The following is a 27098-nucleotide window of genomic DNA, read 5'->3' on the forward strand; positions in this document are numbered from 1 at the left end:
AGAATTCAAAGCAAGCTCCACATTCAGTGCTAAGATGGAAAAAGTGCACACTCTCACGACCCTAGGATCACAAGCCAAAATCAAAAATTTGATACTCAACCAAATGAACCACCCAGGCACCCCTCCTATGTTTTCTTATTCAAGTTCTCTGTTTAGCTTCCCCATTAATTCTATGCTCTAACTCATTAGTTTTGATATGTTCAGTGGAGTCAGGGTCAAGGTTCATCTTATTAACAGGGAGATTTTTTTTCCCAGCACCACCTGTTAAAAAGCCCTTCTTGTTGAACTGACTTCCCATCCTTGTCAAAAATCAGTTAATTATAGATGTGCAGTTCTACTGGCAGACTCTGTTTCATAGATCTGTCATTCTTTATGCTGGTATCACTATCTTTGTTACTATAGCTTTAGAGTAAGTCTTGAAATCAGGATGAGTCCTCTAACTTTGTTTTTCTTTTTAAATATCATTTTGCCACTATAGATCTTTTGCATTTTCATATACATTTTGAATTAGCTTGTCAGTTTCTTCAAATTAGCCTGCTAAAGTTTTGACTGGGACTATGTGAATCTAAAGATCAATTTTGGGGGGAATGAATGTAGTTGTCACTGTAGCTATACAGTTCCAACAACGAATCAGGGAGTCTAGAAGTAGTCTCGTTTCACAAATGCAGGACCCTCTGCTCAGACGGACCAATAAAAAGTGTCTGCTCAAGTATATATCGCCAGTTAAGTAAGGAGGTTGAGATCCCAAGGCGGGTGGGTCTGACCTTAACCCTCAGGTGCTCTGTGCCAGGCCAAAATTGGCATGCAACCAGAGGAAGCATCTGGAGCATGGCAATCATTCCACAAGAGAAATTGCCGGAAAAACTAAGGACTGCCAGCCTGGAAAAGAAAAGATAATGAGAAGACATGATGGTTTGTCCAAAAAGAATTTAACGAATTATCATGTGAAAGACCCTGTGGTAGAAACTTCAAGGGGCCAACGTTGGTTCAAAAACACTTAAATGACCAGAAATGTCTTAGAGAGGCAGCAAAGCTGGTGGTAAAGTACACAGTCTGGGGAGTCAGGCTGCCTGGGTTCCAATCCCATCTCTGTGACTTACTAGCTAGCTGTATGGCCGTGGGCACTGTCAATTAACCTCTCTGTGCCTCGCTTTTCTTCATCTGTAAAAAATTGTCTTGGATCAGGCACCAGGGTGGCTCAATCAGTTAAGTGTCTGCTTTCGGTTCAGGTCGTGATTCCACCATCTTGGGGTCAAGTTCCACATGGGGCTCCTTGCTCAGCAGGGCGTCTGCTTCTCTCTCCACCCTTCCCCCTGCTCATGCTCCCTCTCACTGTCTTACTCTCTTAAATAATAAAAAATCTTAAAAAAAAAAAAAGTCTTGGATCAATGGCCTAGTAATCATAAAGGACTCATGCCAGCATCGGGGACACAGCTGGTGCCAAGTAAGGGTCAATGGAAAAAAAGTCCAGAAATGGATGGGAGGACCAGCCAGGACATTCTTTCTCAAAGGGTTCCAAAAATGTCTGAATTACCATCTATTCTGATAGCTACAGAAAAGATGCTTGCATTACAGGAAAAGTTGGACTACATAGTCTCTGGGGTTCCTTTTTTTCTTTCTTTTTTCAGTTCTAAGATCCAATGCCTCTAAGTCAATTCCTTCAAAAGTCATGAAGAGGGGAGGCTCAGTGGCTCAGTTGGTTAAGGGTCAGCCTTCGGCTCAGGTTATGATCCCCAAGCTCCTGGGATCAGGCCCACATCAGGTTCCCTGCTCACGAGGAGTCTGCTTCTCCCTCTGACCTTCCCCCAGCTCATGCTCTCTCTTTCTAAGAAATAAATAAAATCTTTTAAAAAAAAGTCATAAAGGGACGCCTGGGTGGCTCAGTTGGTTAAGGAGCTGCCTTCGGCTCAGGTCATGATCCCAGCGTCCTGGGATCGAGTCCCACATCGGGCTCCTTGCTCCGCAGGGAGCCTGCTTCTCCCTGTCTCTGCCTGCCATTCTGTCTGCCTGTGCTCGCTCTCGCTCCCTCTCTCTCTGACAAATAAATATAATTAATTAATTAATTAAAAAAATAAAGTCATGAAGACAACAAGAGACATGCCCACCCTCTTGCCTCCATCAGTCGATACATTCTCTCTTCCTTCCATCAGTTAGAGCCCAGCTTGCCTGGAGACAAAGCCTCTAAGTGATGTAAGGACACATAACCCATGTTGTGCCCTCAGTCACACACAGGTGATAGAAAGGAAGAGGAGATGGACACCAGAATTCACTTGCCCACAATACGAGTCTCTAGCTTCTGCCAGTCTGAGGCCCTGCATCTTTGGTTCAGTTGTTGGGATCTAGCAAAGTCCACGGCAAGGGGAAATGGCATTCTTTTGACTCAGAGAGGCTGGGTGTTTTTGTCCTCAGTACCACGTGGAAGACTGTTTCTTCTCCAGGCCCAGGCTTCAGAGATTTGTATCTATTGAAAACCTGTTGCACCCCTCAAGTACTCCCTTCTCCAAAATAATGTCCCTGTGGGAGGCATCTGGCATGTCCTTGAACCCTTTCCTGGGCCTCTTCATCTTCAACTCTTATGGACCTCTAGTGTTTTCCCAGCCCCATTTCTTACTCCTGACAGACAAGGGGCTCCAAGCCTTTTAAGGGTTTTTTTTTTTTTTTTAAGTGTTTTTAAACACTCTCATTCCTAAGGGCTTTCCCCTTCTCTCGCTGCCTTCTACCCACTGGCTCCACTTAACAACGAGCTGCTTAATTACTTTCCCAGGCCATTTCGGTGGATTAAAACCGTCCCTGCTCTGGAAGAGGCTGTTACATTTCTCACGACTCTGGCAGTCAGAGACCATAACTGTCCCTCTTCCTAGAGGAGAATCAATCTCAGCATTTTATGAGGTGCTCATCATGTGCCCTGTGGCCTCAGATTCAAACCATCTCTCCCAAGTTTGGTGATGCTCTGGAGAAGCTCCTGGAAATCAGGAACGAGGAGTCAGATATCAGAAATATTTGGGGCACCTGGGTGGCTGAGTGGGTTAAAGCCTCTGCCTTCAGCTCAGGTCATGATCCCCAGGGTCCTGGGATGGAGCCCTGCATCAGGCTCTCTGCTCAGAGAGCCTTCCTCTTCTCTGCCTGCCTCTCCACCTAATTGTGATCTCTGTCTGTCAAATAAGTAAATAAAATCTTTAAAAGGAAAAAAATATATATATTTATTTGAGCCGCAAACCATGTGGTGCCATTTACCAGATGTGCCACCTACAGCAACTCCCTTCATCTCTCTGAGCTGCCTTCCTCCTCTCTCGGGGAAGAATGGTGAGAGCCAGACCTCTAAACACTTACCTGTCCCTTACACTTCCTCTTTGGATGCATCAAACAGATACTGCAGATAAAATGTTCTGTAAACCATAAATGCCCGAAACAAATACAAGGCCTGTTTAAGAGGCTGCCCTTGGACACTTGGATGAATAAACCAGAAACAGTGCACATGCTGCAGTAGCCAAATTCTCCACTGTCACCTAGGTCAGCACGATACTGCGTCATCAATTTCACTGGATTCTAAATTTTAATGGGCGCCAGAAGAAATATCTTAAATCAACATGACTCGGCCAGATACAGGAGCATCCACAACAGGCAGGATTAAAGGAAGGACGTAGAACCAAAAGGTTCCAGTTTTTGTGGTATTATTAATTAGCAATGGGAGCTTCTCTTTATCTCTAGTGCCCCAGACTCTCCCACTGAATAGGGTTGCTATGAGATCAAGTCCTACATTAGAAGTAATTTACTACCTTATAAATTCAGTGGACAATATTATTAGGATGGTTTTATGGATTCACCCATAAAGAACCAGAGACTCATTTCCCTAGAGTTCAACTGAATCCAAAGTCAGCAAATGTCATGCCCATTATGGTACCAAGAAGAGTGTGAAAAAGCATTATCACTTTTATTTTCTTTAACTGCAGTACAGTTAATACACAGTGTTATACTGGGTTCTGGTATGCAAAACCATGATTCAACAATTCCATGCATTACTCAGGCTCATGATGGAAGTGTACTTTCAGTCCACTTCACCTGTTTCGGCATTATCACTTTTTAAAAAGGTGATTAAGAAAAACTTAATCAAGGAAAGAGCCCTGACCTTGAGCATCAAGAAGAATAGGTTCATAAAAACAAAATACACAGCGCTTTGATGGTTACTTCCACGCAGAAGTTACTGGCTTGCCAAGGAAGAAAACTGACCCATCCTGAGTGCCCATGATATGCTGAGCTCCACGCTTTGGGGGACCACACCTACCGCCCAAATCTGAACACTTATGAGAGTAAAGGAGACACATTAATTATGCGAGGACAACCGGCCATGTTAGATGCATTGTCTTGTCTCCCATTCTCACACAGCTCAGAGCAGAGCTCTGAAGAACTCCAAGGACAAGAAAATCACTAATCCACACTAGAATTTTCCCATATGGTATGACATTATTATTCCATTCCAATGCTCTATCTGTTTACCTTTCAGCTCTAATTTTAGCACAGCAGAAAAGCCCATTAGTTGCTACTGAGCAAGTGTCTTCATTAACTTGTGTGAGGTGTTCTGGGCCGGGTCCACTGATGGAGCTGATGGAGCAGGGCTGCTGGACTCTCCCACTTTCTGATCAGCTTTGACCCAAGTGGGCTTCACAGAAGTACTTCAGCAGCGGATGTGAGAGCTGCCTTTATCCCTCTCCTATGCTCCGACTCAGGGCCATGAGTGGATAAGCTCAAATCCCCATCCAGAGAAAGGTACTATGAGGGTTGGGTGAAAATGTGTTTCCTGCCGGTCCCTCCACTAGCTGGAAAGAGCAAGTTTTTCTGCCACTAGCTGAAATTCAAGTTAAAAACACGTATCTTTGGAGATGCCTAGATGGCTCAGTCGTTAAGCATCTGCCTTCAGCTCAGGTCATGATCCCAGGGTCCTTGGATCAAGTCGTGCATTGGGCTCCCTGCTCTGGGGGAAGTTGGTTCTCCCTCTCCCACTCCCGCTGCTTGTGTTCCCTCTCTCAATGTGTCTGTCAAAAAATAAAATAAAATCTTTAAAAACAAAACAAAACAACAGCAAATAACTACCTTTGTATCTTAACTTCGTGACCAACGCCACGATTCAGGTACTAACAGATGCTCTAATCCCAAAATTGGTCCTTCCTCATCACGGCCAGTCATCCTGCCCTGGACATTAGGACAAGCCTACCACAGGCTGGAGGTGTGGAAGAGAAAGAAGAACACTGGAATGGAGAGCAGAAGCCTGGCTTTGCCACTGCTCTGCCATTCTGGGACTTCAAACCTCCTTCTTTCTACAAGGGAGTAATCTTACTCAGTGTTATCTTAATGGAATTGCCATGAAAATGATATGCAATAATCCATCCGAAAACTCTTTGAAAAGAACAGAAAGTTCTACAGATATACTGGCAATGCAAATTTGTAGGTGAGAGGACAAGCCCACAGAACCAGAGAAGCAGCAGTTGTGAATTCTCTGTTAATTACAATCTGAAGCCCAATGCCCAATGCTCTCGATGCAATCAGGAGCCAAGAAAAGCTTGCTCAGGAAGCATGGGGTTGGATGAATGGGCCAGAACAAAAAGAGAGGATCACTTCCCAGCTACAAGCAGCTGGAAAAGTGCACTGACCATGTTATTTGGATCTGAACAGTCATATGGGTCCAAAAGGCTCCGCAAGCACCATCATCATGACATGACATTTAGAGTTCATATTCTTCTACCATCTAATGGGCTACCTTTATGGTCATTTCTCCAAGTCTTTCCTCTATCCATAAATTTTGGGTCGGATGCATCAAGTAATTTTTAGGACCAAGGCCGTGATTCCTGAGTCTGTGCGTGGTCCCAGAGAGGAGCCCGATGGGGGCCTGGACTGGCAACCAGCCAGAGGACCCAAGTTCTAGGGCTGCTCCTCACCTATATGTTCCTGTTGGGCTACACCAGCTGTTCGTCAACACCTCATGCACACTTGGTATATTTAACAGACATTCTTCCGTGTATCTAGGGATGGGACATTGTAGTAAAGATGCTTTGTTTCTCTCAGCAAGTGGACACAGGAATGTTACTGTGCTTGCCAGACCCCTAATCAGCCCACCAACCACTTCTCCCAACATTGTAGGTGCATGCCACTCACCCCTCAGGAGGTGGAGTCTCCTTCTCCTCCCTTGGAGTCTGGAAAGGCCTCGTGACCTTGACCAACAGAAGGTGGTGGAAATGACGTTTACTCCAGGACTTTTGAGCCCAGGTCCTAAGAGAACTGGCAATTTCCACTTCTTCCTTCTACATAAAGTCTGGTTACCCTGAAACCACCAGGCTGTGAGGAAGCCCAAGCCAGACCCAGAAAGAGACCACATGGAGGAGCACGGAGGCACAAGACAGGCAAGGGAAGCCTTCTCCCACCTTCTGGCCAAGCCCAACACAGTCAGCAGCTGAGAGCAGCCAAAGGAGTCCCAGGTGACGCCACATGGAACAGAAGAGTCACCCAGCAAAGCACTGCTCAAATTACAGTTTTGAGAATAAGTCATTGTTGTGTTAAGATGCCAGGTTTTGGGGCTGCGTGGCTCAGTGGGTTAAACCTCTGCCTTTGGCTCAGGTCATGGTCTCAGGGTCCTAGGATCCAGCCCTGCATTGGGTTCTCTGCTCAGCAGGGAGCCTGCTTCCCCTTCTCTCTCTGCCTGGCTCTCTGACTACTTGTGATCTCTCTCTGTCAAATAAATAAATAAAATCTTAAAAAAAAAAAAAGATGCCACGTTTTGCGGTGGTTTTTTATACAGGAGCAAGTTAATGAAACAACAATGTCTCACCACTCCACCACAAAAACAGCATAAATGACATCATCAACTATGTAGACAGAGAATTCCAAACCCTTCTTACAGAAAATAGCTAAAATCTGTTATTCAGCAGCAGTCTTGAGAAGTTAAATATGTTGAAAGGCTCTGAGGGTAGAGACTTGAAGCCTGAGCTCCAAGTCACTCTTGACCTTTTGAATTACTCAGAACTTTGGGCAAGGTACTCACCCTCTGCGCCTACGACATGGAGATAATAACACCACTCCTGGGGTGCCTAGGTGATACAGTTGGTTAAGCAGGTAAGCATCCGACTCACGTCATCATCTCATGGTCATGAGATCAAACCCCCAGTCAGAGTCCAAGCTCAGTGTGGAGTCTGCTTGAATTTCTCTCTCCTTCTCCTTCTGCCCCTACCCCTTGCATTCTCTCTCTCAGACAAATAAATAAATCTTTAAAAAAAAAATAGTAACACCTCTCCTATTTACTCTACAGACTTCTTGTAGTAACCAAATGAGATAGAGTATATTAAATGAGCTTTAAAAGAATGATGAAAATTTTCTACTAGCTGACATTTCATAACTTTATTTTTTCAGATTGACATTTTTACAGTAAACATCATGAAAAAGAGAAAGAGAAGGCACAGCCCCCTTCACATGACCTTAGAACAGACTTCCAAGATGGTACCCAATGTATGGCAAACCTCATTCAGGGACAGACAGCAGATGGGATCAGGATAAAAACAGCTTTGCATGAGCCAGCCAAAGTTTGAAGCAAGCCCTGTTGGACATCTGGCCAAATGTTTCTAGCAACTCTGAAGCAAAAAAGTCCTAGTTCGGCATGTCATTAGCAAAATGTTTGGGACAGCACTCAGTGAGGCATTCAGATGGTGTCTGCTTGGACAGCATATCTCTTCCCCTGACCTGCCACGAGGGCAAGCATGGACTGTGGGTCACGCCCACCCCTTTCTGCTCTCACCCGCCTTCCAATCTGAGTCAGGCTGCCAGCTCACCATCCTGCAATCTGTTCTCCTATCTACGTGTTAGTCTGAAGCAGCAAAAGCCACCTTGGAATGGGTGACCTACACTTCTTGATGTCATTATCTCAGAGCACAGACTGCTCACTGACGCTGGTCATCAGTCTAGATCCCTGCCTTCCCCAACAGCAGCCCACTCATGCCTTCTGGGGGAGCCTCTAACTCAGCCAGTGGTGAGACCCCACAGCCTGAGAGGAAGGGGCCCAACAAGGGAGACAGCCTACACAAATCTCCATCAGTCTCTCCGGTTCATGATGAGACCTGGAGGAATCGATTTCCTCAAGAGCCACTTGTTGGAGATGTATCAATTACAGTATGATGAAGAGCCCTACGAGAGGAAACCACAAATCAAATTTTCATTACCAGATGAAGTAAGAAGTACCACAAATGAAATCCATCAGTGTTGATTTTTCTCTGCGATGGGCCAGGACATAGGAGAACTTGCTCCTGCCAACACCTTTTGCACCTGTGCCTACTAAACAATTGGCTCGCTGCGGCCCTCTTCCACGTACACGACTTCCTTCTGCAGGCACGACGCATTCACTACTGCGGTGGGCAAGGTGCGGGTCTGCCCTGATTCAGAAACCCCTGTGCCTCCAGAATGCCCAGCACGGTGCCATTTTGAGGGTACTATGAATTTAGGAGACTGGCCTTGGTAAGCCCCCAAACTAAAAGCCTGGGAGGTTGGGGGACTGGCCTCTGACTCAGGTTTGTAATTGTTCTCAGAGTGGGAGCAGGAGAGGAATGCGTGACTCCCAGGTAGAACCAAGAAAGAAAAACCCAGAGCTCCCCAAGATACAGAACCCACTAGGCCCTCATTCAGGCTAAGTAGGGGGGACTGCCCCACTCCCTTCCATGCTGGCCCTTCAGGGCTCTCCTGCTTCAAGGCTGCCCTTGACATTTCTTTTAACTTACTTTTCCCTGAGAAACAATCTGAGTAGGGGGAACAAAGAATGCCTGGGTCCACATACAAGCATACGCAGGAGATGTTCAAAGAGCCAGTAAAGGTACCTACTGGAAATGGCTCTAAAAAGATGGAAATGCTGAGCAGAGACCAAGGGTGATGCCAGGACAAGATGACATAGAGGTCACACCCCTGTATCCTTGTCACTTCCCAAAGGGACTCCTGTGACAGTCTCGTGGGTCTCCTGCAGATGCATGCTCCCGCCAGGCCGTTTCCCAACTCATCATGTTACTCTCCTGCGTGAAACCCCCCAGGGAACTGCCTCACTTTCAGATCAGCCTGGACTCCTCCACGTGGAGGACCAGCACCGGGATCTGGCCTCTGCCTGCTTACGCAGATGAAGCTCGCTCCCCATCAATCACCCTAAGCCACGTGTGCGCCCCACAGCAGCCTCACTCCTGTTCTCTTCCACCTTTGCCTGCACTGCTCCCAGAACACTGCCCCCCCCTCCTCAGCTGGCAAACCCCTACTTATCCAAGCCCTCCCCACCAGGCTCCATCTGCTCCCGGGAGCCACCTCTGAGCCACACTGCCGCCTCCCCTGTGCGATCCATAGAAGCCCCAGGCTGGGAAGCCACTTTAACTCTTCATCCTGTGACCATTATGGTAGATCTGCAGCCACCCAACAGTGTCCTTTCCCTAAATACCACAAGTGCCATCTGTGTGCTTCCTTCATAGGGCAGTCCCCAGACCAGCAATCGGCACCACCCCAGAAGGTATCAGACGGGCCAGTTCTGGGGCCCCACCCCAGTCCTACTGAATCAGAGAATCTGGGTGTCGCCCCAGGAATCCGTAGTTTAACACTTCTCTAAGGGACGCCTATGCACACTCGAGTGCGAAAACCAGTGCCCTGGGAGACTTCCAAGAGCACAGAAGAGCAGTTCAGATTCAGCTCCGGAAGCAGCTCCAGTGAACTCTCTGCCTGGCAAGTTCCCCTTCTCCAGGACGGTGGAGCCTCCCCACGGCTGCAGGCAGCTGCACTGGCTGGGGCCAGATGCGAAAATACTTCCCCTCCCTGTACCCCTTGAACTAAACAAGAATCACCTAGGGAACCAAGGAAACCAGGCAACTCGAGCGCTCTGTGCTTCAGGGAGCTCTCAGGAACCCTGAGCAGTGGGCGGGCTCTAGCAGCGCCTTGTCAATGGGACAGAGTTCACCTCGGGCTACATCCAGGGCTGGAGCACCTTGCTCTTACAGAAGCCAGTTTCTGGTTGTTTTTCTCCAAAGGACAGTGTGAGACAGACACATCAGGAGTATGACAGGCAGATCAGCCACTCCTATGACAGGTAGAGAAAATGCAGCAGAGCAACCAGGAAGACCCTGGCTGTCGGTTCTGGCTGCAAGCTCCACTGGCGAGCTGAATTATTAGGTTTTGCTGCCCACTCCACCCCAAATCACTGCATAACACGTCCAAGCCTACAAAAATGTCCAAAGAACCAGAAATGGACTTCTTAACACTGGCTTCTCTTATAAACCCTTACATCTAGCTTTCATCTCATACTTTATTTTTATTGAACACCTGCTATGCACAAGGTTAGCCAGGTCTCATTCACCCATGGACTGCAACCTCGGCTGCCCATGAGAATCACACGAGGAGCTCTGAAAAAATTATGATGTGTAGTCCAGACCCCAGACCCATTAAACCAGAATCTGGGGGGTCAGACCCAGGCATCAGGATTTTTTAAATTCCCCAGGAGATTCCAATGTGCGGCCAATTTGGGGAACCATGGTTTTAAATCTTGATGTCTGAATCCCACTCCAAACCAAATAAATCAGTTTTTAGGGCTGGAGCCTTGGCATGTCTGTGTAACACACACTCACACAGAATTTTCAGAGACATCCATTATTGTGACATCCTTTACAATGCTGCCTACAGGAGCTAGTGCCTCCGAGGACTGTATAAATCTGATAGCGGGTGCCACCAAAGGTACACAATTCATAAAAATGGCATTCTCACTACTGAATCCAACCCTCGGGGCTCCCATAGTCCCTACTTAGGCTTCCCTACTCAGCAGGGAGTCTGCTTCTCCCACTCCCTCTGACCCTACCCCTGTTTGTGCTCACAGGCACACTCTCTCTGTGTCAAACAAGGAAGAAAATAATAAAATCTTTTTTAAAAAATTCCTTTTACAACATTGATGCTGTGTGCCTTGATCTGCCCAGCAAGTGAGGGAGCTTTTTACTCTATGGTGAATGAAATATGGTTGGGATATGTTTCATCTAAAGGATTCCTATTATAAATCCTTTTCTGGAAATGCTGATGTTGACAGAGCAAGTGTGCTTTAAAAGGGGTAAGCCTGCAAAACCATTCATTAAAACTTGGAAAAATAAGCTCAACACCTCCTCTTCTTTTTCATATTACCTCTGCACAGTTGCAGTTTTTAGTGTGACTTTTTTTTTTTTTTTTTTTTTTTTGCCACCCCTGACCGTTCATCTACATGCCTGATGCCCAAGAGAATTATTCTCTGTAATTCCTGTTGCATCAGGAGGAGGGCTGAGCTGGAAGTTAAGATAAGTGGGCTCTGGATCCCATGTCACCTTGAGTTCTCTATGTGATCCAGAACAAGTTACTTGACCGTCAGGTTCTTCATTTACAAAACAAGAGAGTAAGTCCTTGCAAGGATGGTTTTCTTCCAGTTCAAACATCATGTGGTTCTCATTTGCTTGTGGACAACGGAATTAGCCTGGTGGAAATGGCTAAGCTTATTACTTTGTTTTCCTGAAAATGGGTAATTATTTGGGAGAAAATACCTTGAGTAACCAATTCCATAAAACAAAGATTAAGTAACTAATAAACACACCATAATGTCCTCGATGACACAAGCCTGCGGAAAGGAGAGAAATGGCCTATGTTGATAATATTAACAAGGAAAACAATTATACATCTAACCATGCTTTCAGAGAAGGAAACAGATGTTACAGCATAAAAACAGAGAGGAGGCAGCTTGGAGCATTTAGGAAAGAATGTCCAGAAGCAATAGAACAGTTCTTTCTATTAAAGTTTCTAGTTAAAAAAAAAAAAAGGTTCTAGTAAAGTTAGGGTTAAAGGAACAATGAACGTGGCTCCTAGTTCTAAACTTCCCAAGCACTGACAACGTGGCCTAAGACCAGCCACCCATCTTCCCCAAACTCAAGGCTTCCCATCTGTCAAGTGGGTATCACACAATATGGACGCAATGTCCTGGACAGGCCACCGGGAGGCTCAGAGAAGACACCAGTGCTACACAAAGCCAGGAAGATCTACTTAAGCCTGTGTCCCTAACAATTTTGATCTGGTGATCTGTAAAAACCAGAATTTCCAACTGAGAAAGGCCTCTGGAGATAAAATTCAGAGCTGATGGGATCTCCTACGGCGGCTTCTTTCCTTTTTCTCACCTTCTTAATTCCCCTTACTTATTTCTTACATAAAAATATGTGCTTGCTTTTTAAGCAGTATAAGAAGGTATAAAATAAAAAATCCTTTCCCTTACCTCTTCAGTCCCCGGTTGCTTCTTATTTTACCACTACTAACAATGGCTTCTGTGTCCTTCCAGAAAAAAGCTTGCATGTAGCACATAATCATCACTGTACGTGTACACGGTCCTGTATCTGCCCCGTCTATCTAGAGCTAGACACCTTCTTTTCCAGGTATCTATTACTAGAGAGGAAAGATCTCATTTCAAATAATCTCAGTTTAAGGCAATATAGTTTTAGATTACTGAAATCAGACATTGCTTTTAGGGATGATAAATAATAATGCTATTATTATTTCTTACCAATAGGAAAGGGGGAAAGAGAGCAAGTTACTTAATATGTTATGGGAGCCAATTCCTGGATTCAGGGGTGCAGGGCAAAACATTGCATTGTTTGTTGGTTAAATTAGAGAAAAGTCAGCCGTTAAGGGACCGATAAACCTTTGGTTCTACGGATCTGTTTCTGAATAAACTGAATAGAGAAGTCAAGGGATTTTTTTTCTTTTTACCTCCTTTGTTCCATAAATGCATTTCAGGTTCACTTTCAAAGATGGCTCACAAAAAAAAAAAAAAAAAAAAAAGAGGGGGGCAGGGGGAGGGGTTCGGGATTAACAAATTCACTGAATAACTTTTGAAGAACGAAGCCATACACAAAAATTTGAAAACAAGACTTTTAGCTTTTAACTGATGTAGTTTAATAAACCAAAAGCATTTTCACATTGGACGTGTACTCCCTGTCATCCTTCATCCAACAAAATTAATAAGGACCTAAGTCTTTTTATTTGTCTTTACTCTTCATTCAGCTCAAGGATATGGTACAGTATAGAAAAAAATGAACACTTATTTAGGCCATGACATGCCCAAGACCATTTACCAGACATACTCTCACGCATACTGTTAAATAATGGTCTTTCTCCTTACTCTGTACCTCCTAAATTTCTCTCTGTCATTTTGATGGCACACATTTCACTGGCTTTATTACACAGCAGATGGGTAGGATGTTCGAGTCCTCTTCAGCATCCTACACGATGGGCATTAAAACTGTAATAACTGGTCAAGACATTTTTCCTTTCTCTCCTCCAATCTGGAAAGCTCAAAGCAGTCGAGTATAGTTCCTCTATTGTTACCTATGTCTTACGTCCTCTTCTAAAGAGGTTTACTGCAATTATCTTCCTGATTCTTCTCTTACAAATAAAATCATTTCAGATTTCTGAATCTCTTTGTCCCTTTTTTTTCCTGTTGAAAACGCTGTAACGCTTTATTGTTCTGAATCGTTTAAAAAGTTCTGAATGTTTGGTAAAAAGTGCCATTGCCACCATACAGAGAAGGTAATGTCCTGGTCTCTATGACAAGTACAGAGCTTCGCTTGGCTAACTTTGTCTGAACTCCCCATGGTTCTCACATATGTTACTGAAATCGTAGCATATTATCTCTTATTAGCAGACAAAATGGTCTCGGCTGGAAAAAAAACTCAAATTACAATTAATGGAAAATTTGACCATAGGAATATAGACCTAGACTTGATGAATCTCAAACTAACTATACCTCTTTAGAAAAAACTTTTAAGAGCCTACGTTTACCGATAAATAAAAGAAATGTGGACTTGTCCCTAAAGTGAATCACACTGCAGGAATTAATTTACTTCATTTCAGCCTGAAGAGATTTCAGACATCATGGTTCATAAATTCTTATGGCTGGTGGGGCTTTCTAGTAATTTTGCCTCTAAAAATAATCATGAAAGGGTTCATTTTCTGGGAGAATAGAAAGCTTTCTTCTTCAAAATTAATTAAGTCATTTATCCTTTCTTCCAAAGGCCCCAGTCACAATCTAGAACTACCTGGGAGTGGAATGATAGCTTCGTTCCTTTAAGGACAGTTATTAAAGCCCAATTGGAGGATTTCTATTTCTAGCTAAGAGTGAACTAAGATATATAGATATATATATACATATATACGTGTGTGTGTGTGTGTGTGTGGTGTGTGTGTGTATATATATATATATATATATATATATATATATATATAAAATCTTTCCTGTGTGTGAAATGCTGTAAGAGTAAAATAAAAATAAGCTGGATATATCATCATGGAATATAAAAAAAATCTCCATGATCTCCAAAGAGTTGGTGGAGATACCCTGCCACAAAACAAGCCCCTTCCAGAGAGGCAGATCCCTACTGGCCAGACCTTCCTTGTTTTACCCAAATGCTACACACCTGAACAGTGAGAGCAGACCGTGCTTTCCTGGGCTGATAGCAATTTTCTGAAAGGACAGCTCTGAGGTTCCCAGGGAGAAAGGGACCCCAAAATAAATATTAGAGTCTCCCTCAAAAAAAGGCAATGGATGCTCTGCTAAGGTAAGTGGAGGAGGGTGGTGGAGAGGGGCTTCCTGCCACTTTGTGCCTCTATGCCCAACCTTTTCGAACTCAGAAAATGTATTTTTTTCACTGTAAAATTCTCTGTCTTCAGGAAGGTTGGGGAAAAACATCTATGAGAATTGGAGCAAAGTTGGTGAAAATATATTTGGCTGGTGATCCTGAGAACACATGGATAAGCATGTGACTTCTGAAAGCCAGGAAGGATTACATAAGCTTCTTTGGAAACATAAGATTCAACAAGAGTCCCCTGGAAAGGCCACCCTGACTCCTGAGCAGGGACACAAATAGTTCAGTCTCTACAAGGACTAGACTTGGCCATGGGTGAAATATTCTGCTTTCCATCTAGAAATGCTAGAGACCAGGCCGAATGGAAGAAATGTTACCTAGCTAAAATACAGTCTACTCGCTTTCCTTCTTAACAGTTGCCCGGATAGAAAGCATCTTCATCCCTTATCATGTCCCTTGGTCCTAAATTCGCATCTTCTGCAGGCCGCTGTGGACGAGAAGGCAGAAACCAGATGGAGACAGATGACTGATGAGGCTCCAGATGCCACTCCTGCAACGCTTTCTCTGCCAGCTCACCTGCCTTATTAGGAAAAGCCTAAGGGACTGGTCTCTTCTATGTAGGGAAACAGATCTACATTTAGCTGGAGGCAGTTTGCAGGAATGCATTCATCCCAACCTCAGCTTTCCAGCTAGGACCAGGATGACATATTGGGAGTGGTGGAGAAAGTTCTCTGGGCATGGGCAGGCAAAGGGCAGCAGGTGCTTTATGCTCCTCTCCTGTCAGTCTCTAAGCTAGATCAGACTCACTTCTGCCTCCTCCAGCTGCAGTGAACTGGGTAATTTGAACCAAACTTCCCAATGAACACAAAAAGAAACCTACAGGAAATATTTTTTAAAACTTTTTCCTAAAGCTAACAAGATGGGGAGGGACTTCAGACTTAAGATCTGGGAAAAGGAGGTACAGAGATGGGGGCCTGGGTATGAGGGGCTACTTTCACCGGGTCAGATGGACTGTGAATCCAAAAGAGGAAGTCAGAAGCCCAGCAGCACTTCCCGCGGCCTCACAGTCAGGGGGCCAAGGCATCCCTAGGCGACAGACCTGGTAAACCACTTCACACTAACGGTTAGGACCCTAGGAGTGAGAGAAAACAAACCGGTCTGACTTCTGACATACGGGTGACCTAAAAACATCTTAAGTCCTCACATTGATCCAGGATTCCTGGTACCCCAAAAATCCTGAAGAAGCTATTTAAGCTATTTAATCCTCTCTCAAACTCCTGTCATTTTTAACCAGGATCACTCAGAGCCTCAAATTATTGCATTTCATCGATCTTAAATATCACTAATTATATGACTGCACTACTATTTTAGATACCAGTGAAAAAGAAAAAGAAAAAATGTTAGGTAGCTCCTATTTTAGGTACCAACTATAAATATAAAACTCCATCAAGTGTAAACCACATCTGAATTTCAGAGATTAAAGTATGTGTGGGGGGGGCGGGGGAGTACATCTTAAAATTGATGAGATGATATTTATGCAAATTTTTTCAAACAATATCTAGCACACATTCAAAGATAATCAGGCACATATAACACAAATATGAACCAGCATGATAATCAGAACAAACAACAGAAAGAACAAATGCATAAGTATTCCAGATGGAAAAATTATGACACACAGAATGTACAACAACTATACTTAACTATGGTCATGGAGGTACAAGTTGGGCTTAAACATTTCAAAACAAGGAAATAGGAATTACATAAAAGTAACATTAAAGACTTGAAAAAGAACTAGAAATTTTAGAACTGAAATTCAGTTACTAAAATTAAGAGTACAACAGATGGCTTTATCTGCAGATTAGATACAGCTGAAGAGACACAGTGTGATTTAGAAGACAGGTTAGAAGAACTATCAGAATGTCGCTAGGAGATATAAAAAGGATGGAAAATATGGAAAAGAGGGTAAGAGACAAAGAAGTTATAGTAAGGAAATTTAAGATAGTAAAATGACCTTACAAAACAAAGTTCTCCCAGAAATAGGCAAGAGAATTCCAAGGAAGTTGCTAATAAACCTAAGCTCAGCTCCTTCAAAGAGCAGCTACATCACTGAGGCAGGTCACCTTACTGAAGACCCAGAGATAGTATAATCCTGGTTAAAAGTTGCAATGTTGTGATTTATGAAAATATGTATTTGGCCATTCAGATGACCAAAACATATTCAGGTCCACAGTTCCTGGCTCACAGCACCCAAACCTAGGAGATCTCCTAAGCAAGAAGAGCAATGGGAACAACTTTTGTCATAATATTTGGTCTTTATCCTCAGATCTTGAAATAACTTCACAGCCAAAAAAGTGAAATAAGTAGCTTGTTATTCATAAAAAGTCCCACTCCTTACCACAACTGGATTTACGTTAATCAGGTGACTCTTGGAAAGTACCTAAGGGAAGGGCCTAGTTGCCAGGGGAACTAACCATGAATAAAGTGATGGAACTTTCAGCCCTACTCCCCCGACTTCTGAGGAGGGGAGAGGAACCAGAGGTTGAATCAGTCACTAATGGCCAATGATTTAATCAATCAAGCCCCTGTGATGCAACCTCCATAAAAAACCAAAAGGAAGGGGTTCAGAGAGCTCCTGTTTGGGGAACCTGAATGCTTCCGCATACCACTGTGCCTGGCCCCAAACTCCATGTGGACAGAAACTCCTTTGTTTGGGACCTCACCCTATGTATCTCTTCATCATGCTGTTGATTCATACTCTTGGATATCCTTTGTAATAAACCAGTAATCTAATGAGTCAATAGTCTCCTGAATTCTGAACCACTTTAACAAATTCACTGAACCCACGGAGTACGAGGTGGGAACCCCTGATTTACAGCCAGTCCATCAGGAGCAGGGATGACAAGCTTGAAACTGGCTTCTGAGGTGGAGGGTAGTCTTATGAGCTGGAGCCTGTAACCAGTGGGATCTCTCCTTCTCCAGGTAGATAAAGAGTAGGAATAGAGTTGAATTGCAGGACAATCAGCTGGTGTCCAAGATTTGCCTCAATGTGTGGGGAGAACAGTGCCCTGCATTAGCATCGGTGATCAGAACTCTTTTGAAAGAACAGGGGAGGGGCCCCTGGGTGGCTCAGTGGGTTTCAGCTCAGGTCACGATCTCAGGGTCCTGGAATCGAGCCCCACATCAGGCTCTCTGCACAGCGGAGAGCCTGCTTCTCTGTCTCTCTCTGTCTGCCTCTCTGCCTACTTGTGATCTCTATCTCTGTCAAATAAATAAATAAAACCTTAAAAAGAAAAAAGTGTTGAAAGAACAGCCGACTATGGTTATTTTACCTTTCTGTGCTTCACTCTCCTCATACATGAACTGATATGGTAAAACAGTTCCCAATTCACAAGCTGTGAAGGATCGAGAATTAACACCTGTGACGTACTAAGTACTAAGTACTAAGTACTAAGCACTAAATAAGTGCTCACTACATGCCAGTCAATACCAAGGGGATCAAGCAACTGTCCACCCAACTTTGTTTCAGGAACCAAAGACGCCATCTCCACCACTATGAACAAAGAGAGTTTAACCTAAAACACAGCACCTATGTTACAACATACAGCACAGTATGTTGGAACTGTGGAACATTAGGGTTGGACAGAATTCTTCATAGAATATCCAGATCAGAGGTTTATTGTCTTTCCTTTTTTCCTTTCTTTTTTAAAAGATTTTATTTATTTATTTGAGAGAGAGAGAATGAGAGAGAGAGAGAGAATGAGAAGTGGGAGGGTCAGAGAGAGAAGCAGACTCCCTGTCCAGCAGGGAGCCCAATGCGGGACTCGATCAGGGGATGCCAGGATCATGACCTGAGTGGAAGGCAGTCACCTAACCAACTGGGCCACCCAGGCATTCCTGTCTTTCCTTTTTTTAAAAAAAAAAATGGATTTTATACGTGCAGATCAATTTTTTAAACCACTAACCCCAAATAGAAAAATAGATAAAAAAGATACAAACAGGAAACAATCCTATTGAGAAATGTTTAGCCATATTGGTAACCAAAATGCAAATGAAAGCATTGTGGCATATTTTCCACTTACCAAATTATAATTTTTAGAAATAAAAATACCCTATAGGCACCTGGGAGGCACGGTCAGTTAACTGTCTGACTCTTGGTTTCATCTAGGTCATAGTCTCAAGGATCGAGCCCCAGGTGGGGTGCAACACTGAGCATGGAGTCTGCTTGGGACTCTCTCTGCCCCTCCCTTCTGTGCTGGCACTCTCTCACTCTCTTGTTCTCTCTCTCAAATAAATAAATTAATCTTTATCTTTTTTTAAAGATTTTATTTATTTATTTTGACAGACAGAGGTCACACGTAGGCAGAGAGGCAGACAGAGAGAGGGGGGGGGAAAGCAGGCTCCCGGCTGAGCAGAGAGCCCGGTGCGGGCTTGATCCCAGGACCCTGAGATCATGACCTAAGCCGAAGGCAGAGACTTAACCCACTGAGCCACCCAGGCGTCCCTAATCTTTAAAAATAAAATAAAATACCCTATGCTATCAATGATGTGGTAAAATCATTTCCATTTTTGGAACACAATTGGTTAGCATGGTACATTTCCACTCCTGGTTGAGTAATTTCACTACCTGGAAATGTATACGAAGAAAAGAATCCAAATTATAGAAAAAGTATGAACACAAAGTTGTTCATTACAATAATACAGCAGTGAGAAACTGGGAGAAAACAATGTTCACTAACAACAAAATACTGCAATTAACAGGCTTCCAGAGTATTGATTTGTGTAGCCATTAAAAGTCATGTTTACAGGGGCTCCTGGGTGGCTCAGTGGGTTAAAACCTCTACCTTCGGCTCAGGTCATGATCCCAGAGTTCTGGGATCGAGCCCCACATTGGGCTCTCTGCTCAGCAGGGAGCTTGTGTTCCCCACCACCCCCTCTGCCTGCCTCTCTGTCTACTTGTGATTTTTGTCTGTCAAATAAACAAATAAAAAAAATTTGGGAAAAAAAAAAGTCATATTTATAGAGAGTCTGTAAAAATACAGAAATTGCAGGTGCCTGGGTGGCTCAGTGGGTTAAAGCCTCTGCCTTCAGCTCAGGTCATGATCTCAGGGTCCTGGGATCGAGTCCCGCATCGGGCTCTCTACTCAGCAGGGAGCCTGCTTACTTCTTACCTGCTTACCTGCTTACCTCTCTGCCTCTTCGTGATCTCTGTCAAATTAATAAATAAAATCTTTAAAAAAAAATACAGAAATTGGTATAATATTAACTGAAAAAATATATGAATTACAATTATATGTACAGTATGATCTCAAATGTGTTTAAAAACTGAGCTGAGGATAAAAAAGACTAAAACATAGCAAAATATGATTGGGTCAAAGGATCATGGTAGGACTTAAAAACTTTTTTTGCTACTTCCCATAATGCACACGTAGTACTTTTCTAAATAGAGAAATAAATATTTTTGTTCTAATTATTTACTGTAAAGATAATATCAAAGAGCATTAAAGGAAGTTCTTTTTATTTAAAAAAATTTTGAGATCGGGCGCCTGGGTGGCTCAGTGGGTTGAGCCGCTGCCTTCGGCTCAAGTCATGATCTCGGGGTCCTGGGATCGAGTCCCGCATCGGGCTCTCTGCTCAGCAGGGAGCCTGCTTCCTCCTCTCGCTCTCTCTCTGCCTGCCTCTCTGCCTACTTGTGATCTCTGTCTGTCAAATAAATAAATAAAATCTTTAAAAAAAATTTTTTTGAGATCTAATTGACATAAAACATTATATTAGTTTCAGGTATACAATGTAATGATTCAGTATCTGTATATACTATGAAACTGTATATATTGTGAAATATATCTAGTTAATATCCACCACCACACATAGTTACAATATTTTTTTCTTGTGATGAGAACTTTGAAGATCTACTCCCTTAATAACTTTCAAATGTACAGTCCAGTGTTATTAACCATACTCACCACTCCATGTGTGGGAAGTTCTGTAAAATAATCTCATTCCACTAATCCAACTCTTTCCGTTTTTTCCTGGTTTTTTACAATACTACTCATATGCACACACACCTCTGGCACAGGTGTTATCAGTGTGAATTAAAGGTTAGTGCTACCAGGATTAGATGACCTGGTAATCTAATCAACAATCTAATCAATAATCTATAATATAATCAATAATTTGATCAATAATCTAATCAATTGGATTATTAGAAACTCTTCTCCTGCGTGGACCTCCCTTCCACTAATATGCTCTAGCAACCAGGAAGTCAGAACAATATTCCAGTGACAAAAAATGCCAAAGGGGAGGGGACAAACTCCTGACCCCTTGCCCAGCATTGGCACTAACCTCTGTGTAACCCTGGCAAGCCACTTAACTTCTCAGCCTCAGTTTCCCCATTTATAAAATTGGCCAAAGAGAGCTGCTCACTGGTCCCCCAAATCCCTTGCAGGTTATAATCTCTGTGCTTGCATGCAGATTTGACCCAAAATCTCCAAACAGATCTTGACTCTTAAAAACTCTATATAAAAATCAAATCCATTTAAACACAAATGGAAAACTAGCTATTTTTTAAAAACCCTCCTACAATAAATCTTCTTGTAGAGAGTCTTTTTATTTTTGTTAAATCTAGACATTGACTTATTGACAGTTCATCTTTACATACAGTCAGGCACATTTAAATACTAAACCTATAATCATAGCACTTTCTCTTCCTCACTGAAGGTAGGCTGATTTAGATTAAGGAAAAAGACTGGGTGAATGAAAAGTCTGAAATACAGAGATTTTTTTCTAGTTTGTTTTATTATCTTAAGTTTTCAAATACTTCAACTATTTGCCTACCCATGCCCCCAAAAGGCATTTCCTATCTAGCCTGTTGGAATACAAGAAGCCTCATTCCAGTCTTGGGTATAGAAGCATGAATATAATAGAAGTATGAATCAATAAAATCTTACTGTAAAATTTCCCCATACCATTATAATATGCTGGAAAAGAGTTTCATTCACTTTCTGAATCAATAACTTGGGCACTGGGCCAACCTCGCTTACAATGCGTGTTAAGGTACTTCTATCCACTAGAGGAACTCACATAGCCTCCTGCTAAACTTGAACTAACCTTGCCCCACAAACATACTGTGGGTGCTGACCTGGAATTGCTGAAGCTATGAGAGTTTCTTTCCAAGAACAGACAGTAACAGAAATACAGGCCACCCTGCATCTAACAATTCTAGTTTGATCCATGCTAAGTCAAGTCTTTGAGAAGATTCTCTTAGCTCTTTCCAGTCATGGGTAGAAGAAAGTCTCTACTTTCCTGTTCTTACTGCCACAGCTGTCCTGTCACTCCTCTCCTCTTTCCCAGCGGCAGCAGCTTTACTCGAAGATAATGAAACTGAAATCCCTCTTGCAGAATCCTTCCAATGTTCTAGCAACAGTTTCACCTGATCATTCCTGGTCATTTTGCTTAAAGAGGACTCCTAAATTACATAAGCATCCTGTCCCACCAGAACTAGATCCTCTCCCCACATCCCTCCCCACATCCCTCCCCACTGCTGCGCACCAGTCACTGCCCAAGCAGCTGCCAGGATGACCCTGTGGGCAGTGGTGGCTGCCAGGGGTGGCTCTGTGGCCCACAGGTCTGGTATGTTAATCAGCCACATGCTGGGGGAAGAATTTGAGGGTGTTTTTTTTTTTTAATTTTTATTTTATTTATTTTTTTTGCCTCAAAATACTGACTTAACGCCATGAGCAGATTAGACTATGTGAGATGACAAAGGATGTTTTGCTGATTTCTGAAATGATTCACAGGCGAAGTTCCACAAAGTTAATTTCACATTTACTAAGTCGCCATTATTGAAAAGAACCAAGTTCTGTTAAATAAGGCCTCTCCCAGGAAAGTAAGAAGGTACAGAGAATGGTACATATGGTACATATTCACCAATATCCCCTTAAAACAGTGGGTCTCAATCAGGGGTGACTTTGTTCCCCAGCAAACATCTGGCAACAACTGGAGACATTTCAGATTGTCATGACTTGGGGGGGGTCGGAGGGGGGGCGGGGACACTACTGGCACGGACTGGGTAGAGGCCAGGGATAGTGACAAACACCCTGCAACACACTGGACCACCCCCATGACAAAGTATTACTCAGCCCACAACATCAGTGGCGCTCAGGTTGAGAATCCCACCTTATAATAATGAGCATTGTAGATGGGTAGAGAAGCAAGGATTCTGTTTGGAAAACGACTGACCTTTAAACACCAGAGCAAGTGCAAGTCAGGTAGACAGGTAGCTCAGGCGGAGCTGCTATGACTTTAGTCACCACACTCAGGTAAAAAGCTCTGGACTCTCAGGACTGCGAGGACCAGCCAGGCCAAGAGTGGCTGCACGAGGAGGTGGTGGTGTGATTCCAGGAGCACCAAGACCCGATTCCCTCCAGCACCCACTTGTCTGGGCTTGAAATCCTCTCATGGTGGACAAAACCTTTCATTCCATAATGAGGTTTAAAGTGCAAAGACTCCCAGAAAAATGAACAGTGACCTACATTCATATTCAAGAGAAAGTGACTGATGACAGATTGGTTTTCCCCTGTAGTGTTCATACAGGGAAAGGCTCTGAGCAGCTCCACGGGGAGGAAGAGAGGACAGGGAGAGAAAGGGTAAAGAAATGGGCAATATGGCCTTTGGAGAGAAATGTCACCTATAGACCATGCCTGAGCCTGCAGGGAGGTGGGGACACAGACAGAAAAAAAAAAAGTCACATTCTTAGCCTTGAAAAAGATTACCATCAAGTTCAGCTCAGGTGAAAAAACTCCAGGAATGCCAGAAAGAATGGCAGGGATGCAGCACAGCCCCTGCAGCAAATAGCAGAGAAAGGTCCTCACCAGCGCTGGGAGCACAGTGAACCCCAAACTGTGCCGAGCTCCTGACTCCTGAATTCTAGTGAAGTCATGGACACAGTAAAATGCTCAGGCAGCAATTCTGTGAATGAATGAAACTATTCTAGAGGAAGAGCTATCAAATTCCTGGTTGGTTTTCCTTCACACCTTTGCTTCCACCATTTTTCTCAATTTGGGAAGAAGCCTTGGTTCGAAGTCTTTTCTGCCCATGCGAGTCCTAGTCCACGTCGAGTCCTAGTTCACGTCACAAGGCCAGTTCATGTTATCTCTGTACATTCCTGATTTCACCCTCTGTGGGGTTTTCCTCTGCTCTGAATTATAGGGCCTCTATGCCATGCACAGAAAGTTTACAACCTATTTCCTATATATCTTTTACAACAGGCCTAATTCCAGAAAGAATCTGAGGGGGCTTTCAAATTCATAACAAATATAAGACAATGTCCTTTAGAAAGAATTTAAGAGGGAAGCTGGAGATAATCTGAGAAGAAAAAGATCACTGTACCAAGAAGTTGGGATGAAGCAGATGAAGCAGTTACCAGGAATTACTGGAGGCCAAGGTAAAAAGATGAACATACTGGACATATAGAAAGACACAATTTCATGAGTACAAGATTTTCTTTGCCAAATTCTAGGAAGAATATACTCCTGGCTTTTTTCAAGTTTGCTATGCAAACAGTCAATTTACATGTTGATCTCAAGAACTCTGTTAGGTCCTTTAGGACAGAATACATCTTAGGGTCTACTTCCCGGATAGCAGCCTGTATTAAACGTAAGTGCTCAAATATTTGCTAATAGACTAATGACCCGCAAGTTGCTTCAAATTTGGATATTCCAGTGTGTCTCTGGATCCCAAAAGGATCAGAGTCATAGGAGTCATCAAATCTCTCAGCAGGAAGGACCATCTGATTCTTCCACTGAGTCCCCAGGCCCCCAAATGATGGGATTTTAAAGATAGGCTCACCCCACCTGCTTTGAAACTAGGGGCTGGAAGGTTCACGCAGACCCTATCTTCGCTAGCTTCGTGCCAACCCTGTTCCTGGTTTAGCTGATTGTCCTTTTGTCTGTCTTTCTGTCCGCACCACAGATTCTTATCCCTTTGAGTGTCAAGGCTTTGCCCAATTAACTTTTAATTCACCACAATAACTAGCATGGTGCTTTGCCCCAAAGAACTGCCTTTTTTCTTTCTTTCTTTCTTTTATTTTTCTTTTTCAGTATAAGGAAAGTGAATTGGAAAGGGGTCCCTGAGCCCATCTTTTCATTATTCTGCCCTGCTCCCCTTTGACCCCTCCACCTGGAGGGCAGAACACCAGCTCCTCCTACACCACATGACAAGCCGTCCAGAAAGGTTAAAATGCAATTTACAGGAAGGGAAGACTCAAGGGTCCAAGGACGCATTCTCTCTCCCTTATTTCCACATGCCCCCCAAAAGTAGGCTGGGAAATCCTTCAGGAACACACACACGATAACAAAAAACCTTTGTACACAGAAGGTGCTCAGTAAATATCTATTAAAATAAGGTCACAGCACAACTACCTTGAATACAGTAAACACTCAATAAATACCGGCTAAACTGAAAAGTTTGTAACACACCTACTTTGTGCGTAGTAGATGCTCAATAAATCTTTTAAATTAAGATGATCGTAGGACTTCTGCCTTGCCCATGGTAGGCCCCCCGTAAATGGCTATTACATCAAATAGCAGTAGACGCTTGCTCAGAGAACCCGGGCAGAGGTGACATCAGTCAAATACCAGGCAGAGATCCATGAATGGAAATGCGCGTCTGGAGGTAGCGCTTTCGAGAGAGCCGGAGAGGCGCGTGACAGTGCGCGGCCGCGGCGCTCCGCGCGCTTTTTCCAGAGCCGCCGACCCACCGCCCGCTGCCGGGCATTGACGAGCGATCGCGACCCGGTCCCCACCCAGGCGCGCGAACCGGCCGCCGCCTCCAAATACCACTTCGGGGCAGCACCTGGAGCTCCCGCAACCGCCCGCTCCCGGGGGTTTCCGCCTACTCTGGCTTCTCCTCGGATTCGGGAGAGTTGCGGGCAGAACAAAAGCAAACGCCAGCGAGGCTTCCGTTTGCGTCTCCGATGGAGAGCAGCCCGGGAACAGGCTGGGGAAGCCGGCCCGGGACCGGGCTGCGTGGTCAGACCCGACCCGCGGCCGGCAGCCGCCTTCCCTCCGCAGCCGATTCAGGCTCGGGACTGCAGAGCCGGGGAGAGCAGCGGGGCTCCCTCCCGCCCTCTCGGGCGCCCGGAGCCCTCGCCCTGGGGCCGCGGGAGGGCAGACTGGGCGCCTCGGTCGGGGGGCGCGGGGGGGCGCTATATTAACCCTGAACGAAGCGCGAAGGAGGCTGGAGGGAAAGATGCTAGGGAGCTGGGGCAGACCCCACAACCAGATCCGAATTTGAACTCGCAGGGCGAACCGTCCCTCGGCGCCCCCAGACGCACGGAACTGCCCGCGGGGGTGGGGTCCCCTCCACGTAGTCGGGTGCCTAAAGCCTCCTCCCCCACACACACCCCGGGGATGCCCAGCGGCAACCTTCCCGTCAGGACTGCAGATCCAGCGACAACCTCGGCGCGCGGCTAGCCGAGGAAGGGGTGTTAGGGGGCGGCCGTGTCCGTCTCGCGGGAGACACCCCCGCGCGGAAACTCGCTAGTTTGGTATTTGCCTGGTTTTCCGTTCGGATTTTTTTTTTTTTTTAAGGTGAGGTGGGGGCACCGTGAGAACGGGGAAGTAGCATTTCTTCCTTTCGCCCGGCTGCTCCGGAGCCCGCCGAACTCCGAGAGGGGTAGGCGGCAGGAGAAGAAAGAAAGCGGAGGGGGAGCCACTTACCCAAAGCAGAGCCCGAGAGCGCGGCGGCCCGGGCGCGAGCGGCGCCTTTGTCTGCGGTCGCGGCGCCGGCGCGCTCGGCCAGGCCGGTCCCAGCCCCGGCGCGTTGCGAGCTCCCGCGGGCGCCCGGACACCCCGACCCGCGGCTCCGGCTCCCGCTCCCGCTCCGGCTCCGGCTCCGCTCTGGCCCCCGCCCGCACCGCCCCGCGCTCGCCGCCGCCGCCGCCGCCGCGGCTCCGCCCCGAGCCGGGCCCCGCCCCCGGGCCGCCGGGCCCCCACCTGCTGCGGCGGCGGGCGCGGGGGAGCCGGGTCTGGGCCGCCAGGGGCGGCCGCTTCCCTCGCGCGCCGGGTTCCCGCCTCCCCAGCCTCCCGGCCGGGCGCGCACAGAGCGCAGGGCCCCTCTCCCACGCAGCCCCCCGCGGAGACAGCCTCACCTGAGGGGCCCGGCGCCCGCGTTTTCTGAGTCGAGCCGCGGTCCCGGGGTAGTCTGGCCTTCCCGCCCCGGCGCACGTCCTCAGGAGTCCTCCATCACCTTAGAAGCCCGTCCTCACTTTTGCCCGGGGAAGGGCACCCGTCGGACTCTGCCCCGGCGGGATGGGGCGGCGGGAAGCGGGGTCCTCCCGAGCCCCAGGCGAAACCGGGCCTCCCAGCCGGGTCAGCCCGGCGCCTCTGCAGCGGCCAGGGGCGGGGGTGCCGGGGAGACCCAGCCGGCGGCTACCAGGTGGCCGGTTTGGAGCCGTACTGTCGCTCG

The 27098-nt window shown here is 45.5% G+C and overlaps 1 protein-coding gene across 3 annotated transcripts in view; it reads right to left on the minus strand.

Annotated features, from left to right (window-relative positions):
* The window catches only part of MAPK4 (mitogen-activated protein kinase 4), a 145588-nt gene extending 119041 nt beyond the window's left edge, over nt 1–26547 (minus strand). For 2 of the 3 annotated variants that reach the window (XM_082699020.1, XM_082699021.1), the window contains exon 1: nt 26351–26545. The gene's annotated coding sequence lies outside the window, so the exon portion shown is untranslated. Of the gene's footprint in view, nt 1–26350 lie in introns of all 3 variants that reach the window. The other variant, XM_082699023.1, reaches the window with a different exon arrangement.
* Nucleotides 26548–27098: the final 551 nt, after the last annotated feature.

Source organism: Mustela nivalis (assembly GCF_964662115.1).
Source record: "Mustela nivalis genome assembly, chromosome: 14".
Lineage (NCBI taxonomy): Eukaryota > Metazoa > Chordata > Mammalia > Carnivora > Mustelidae > Mustela > Mustela nivalis.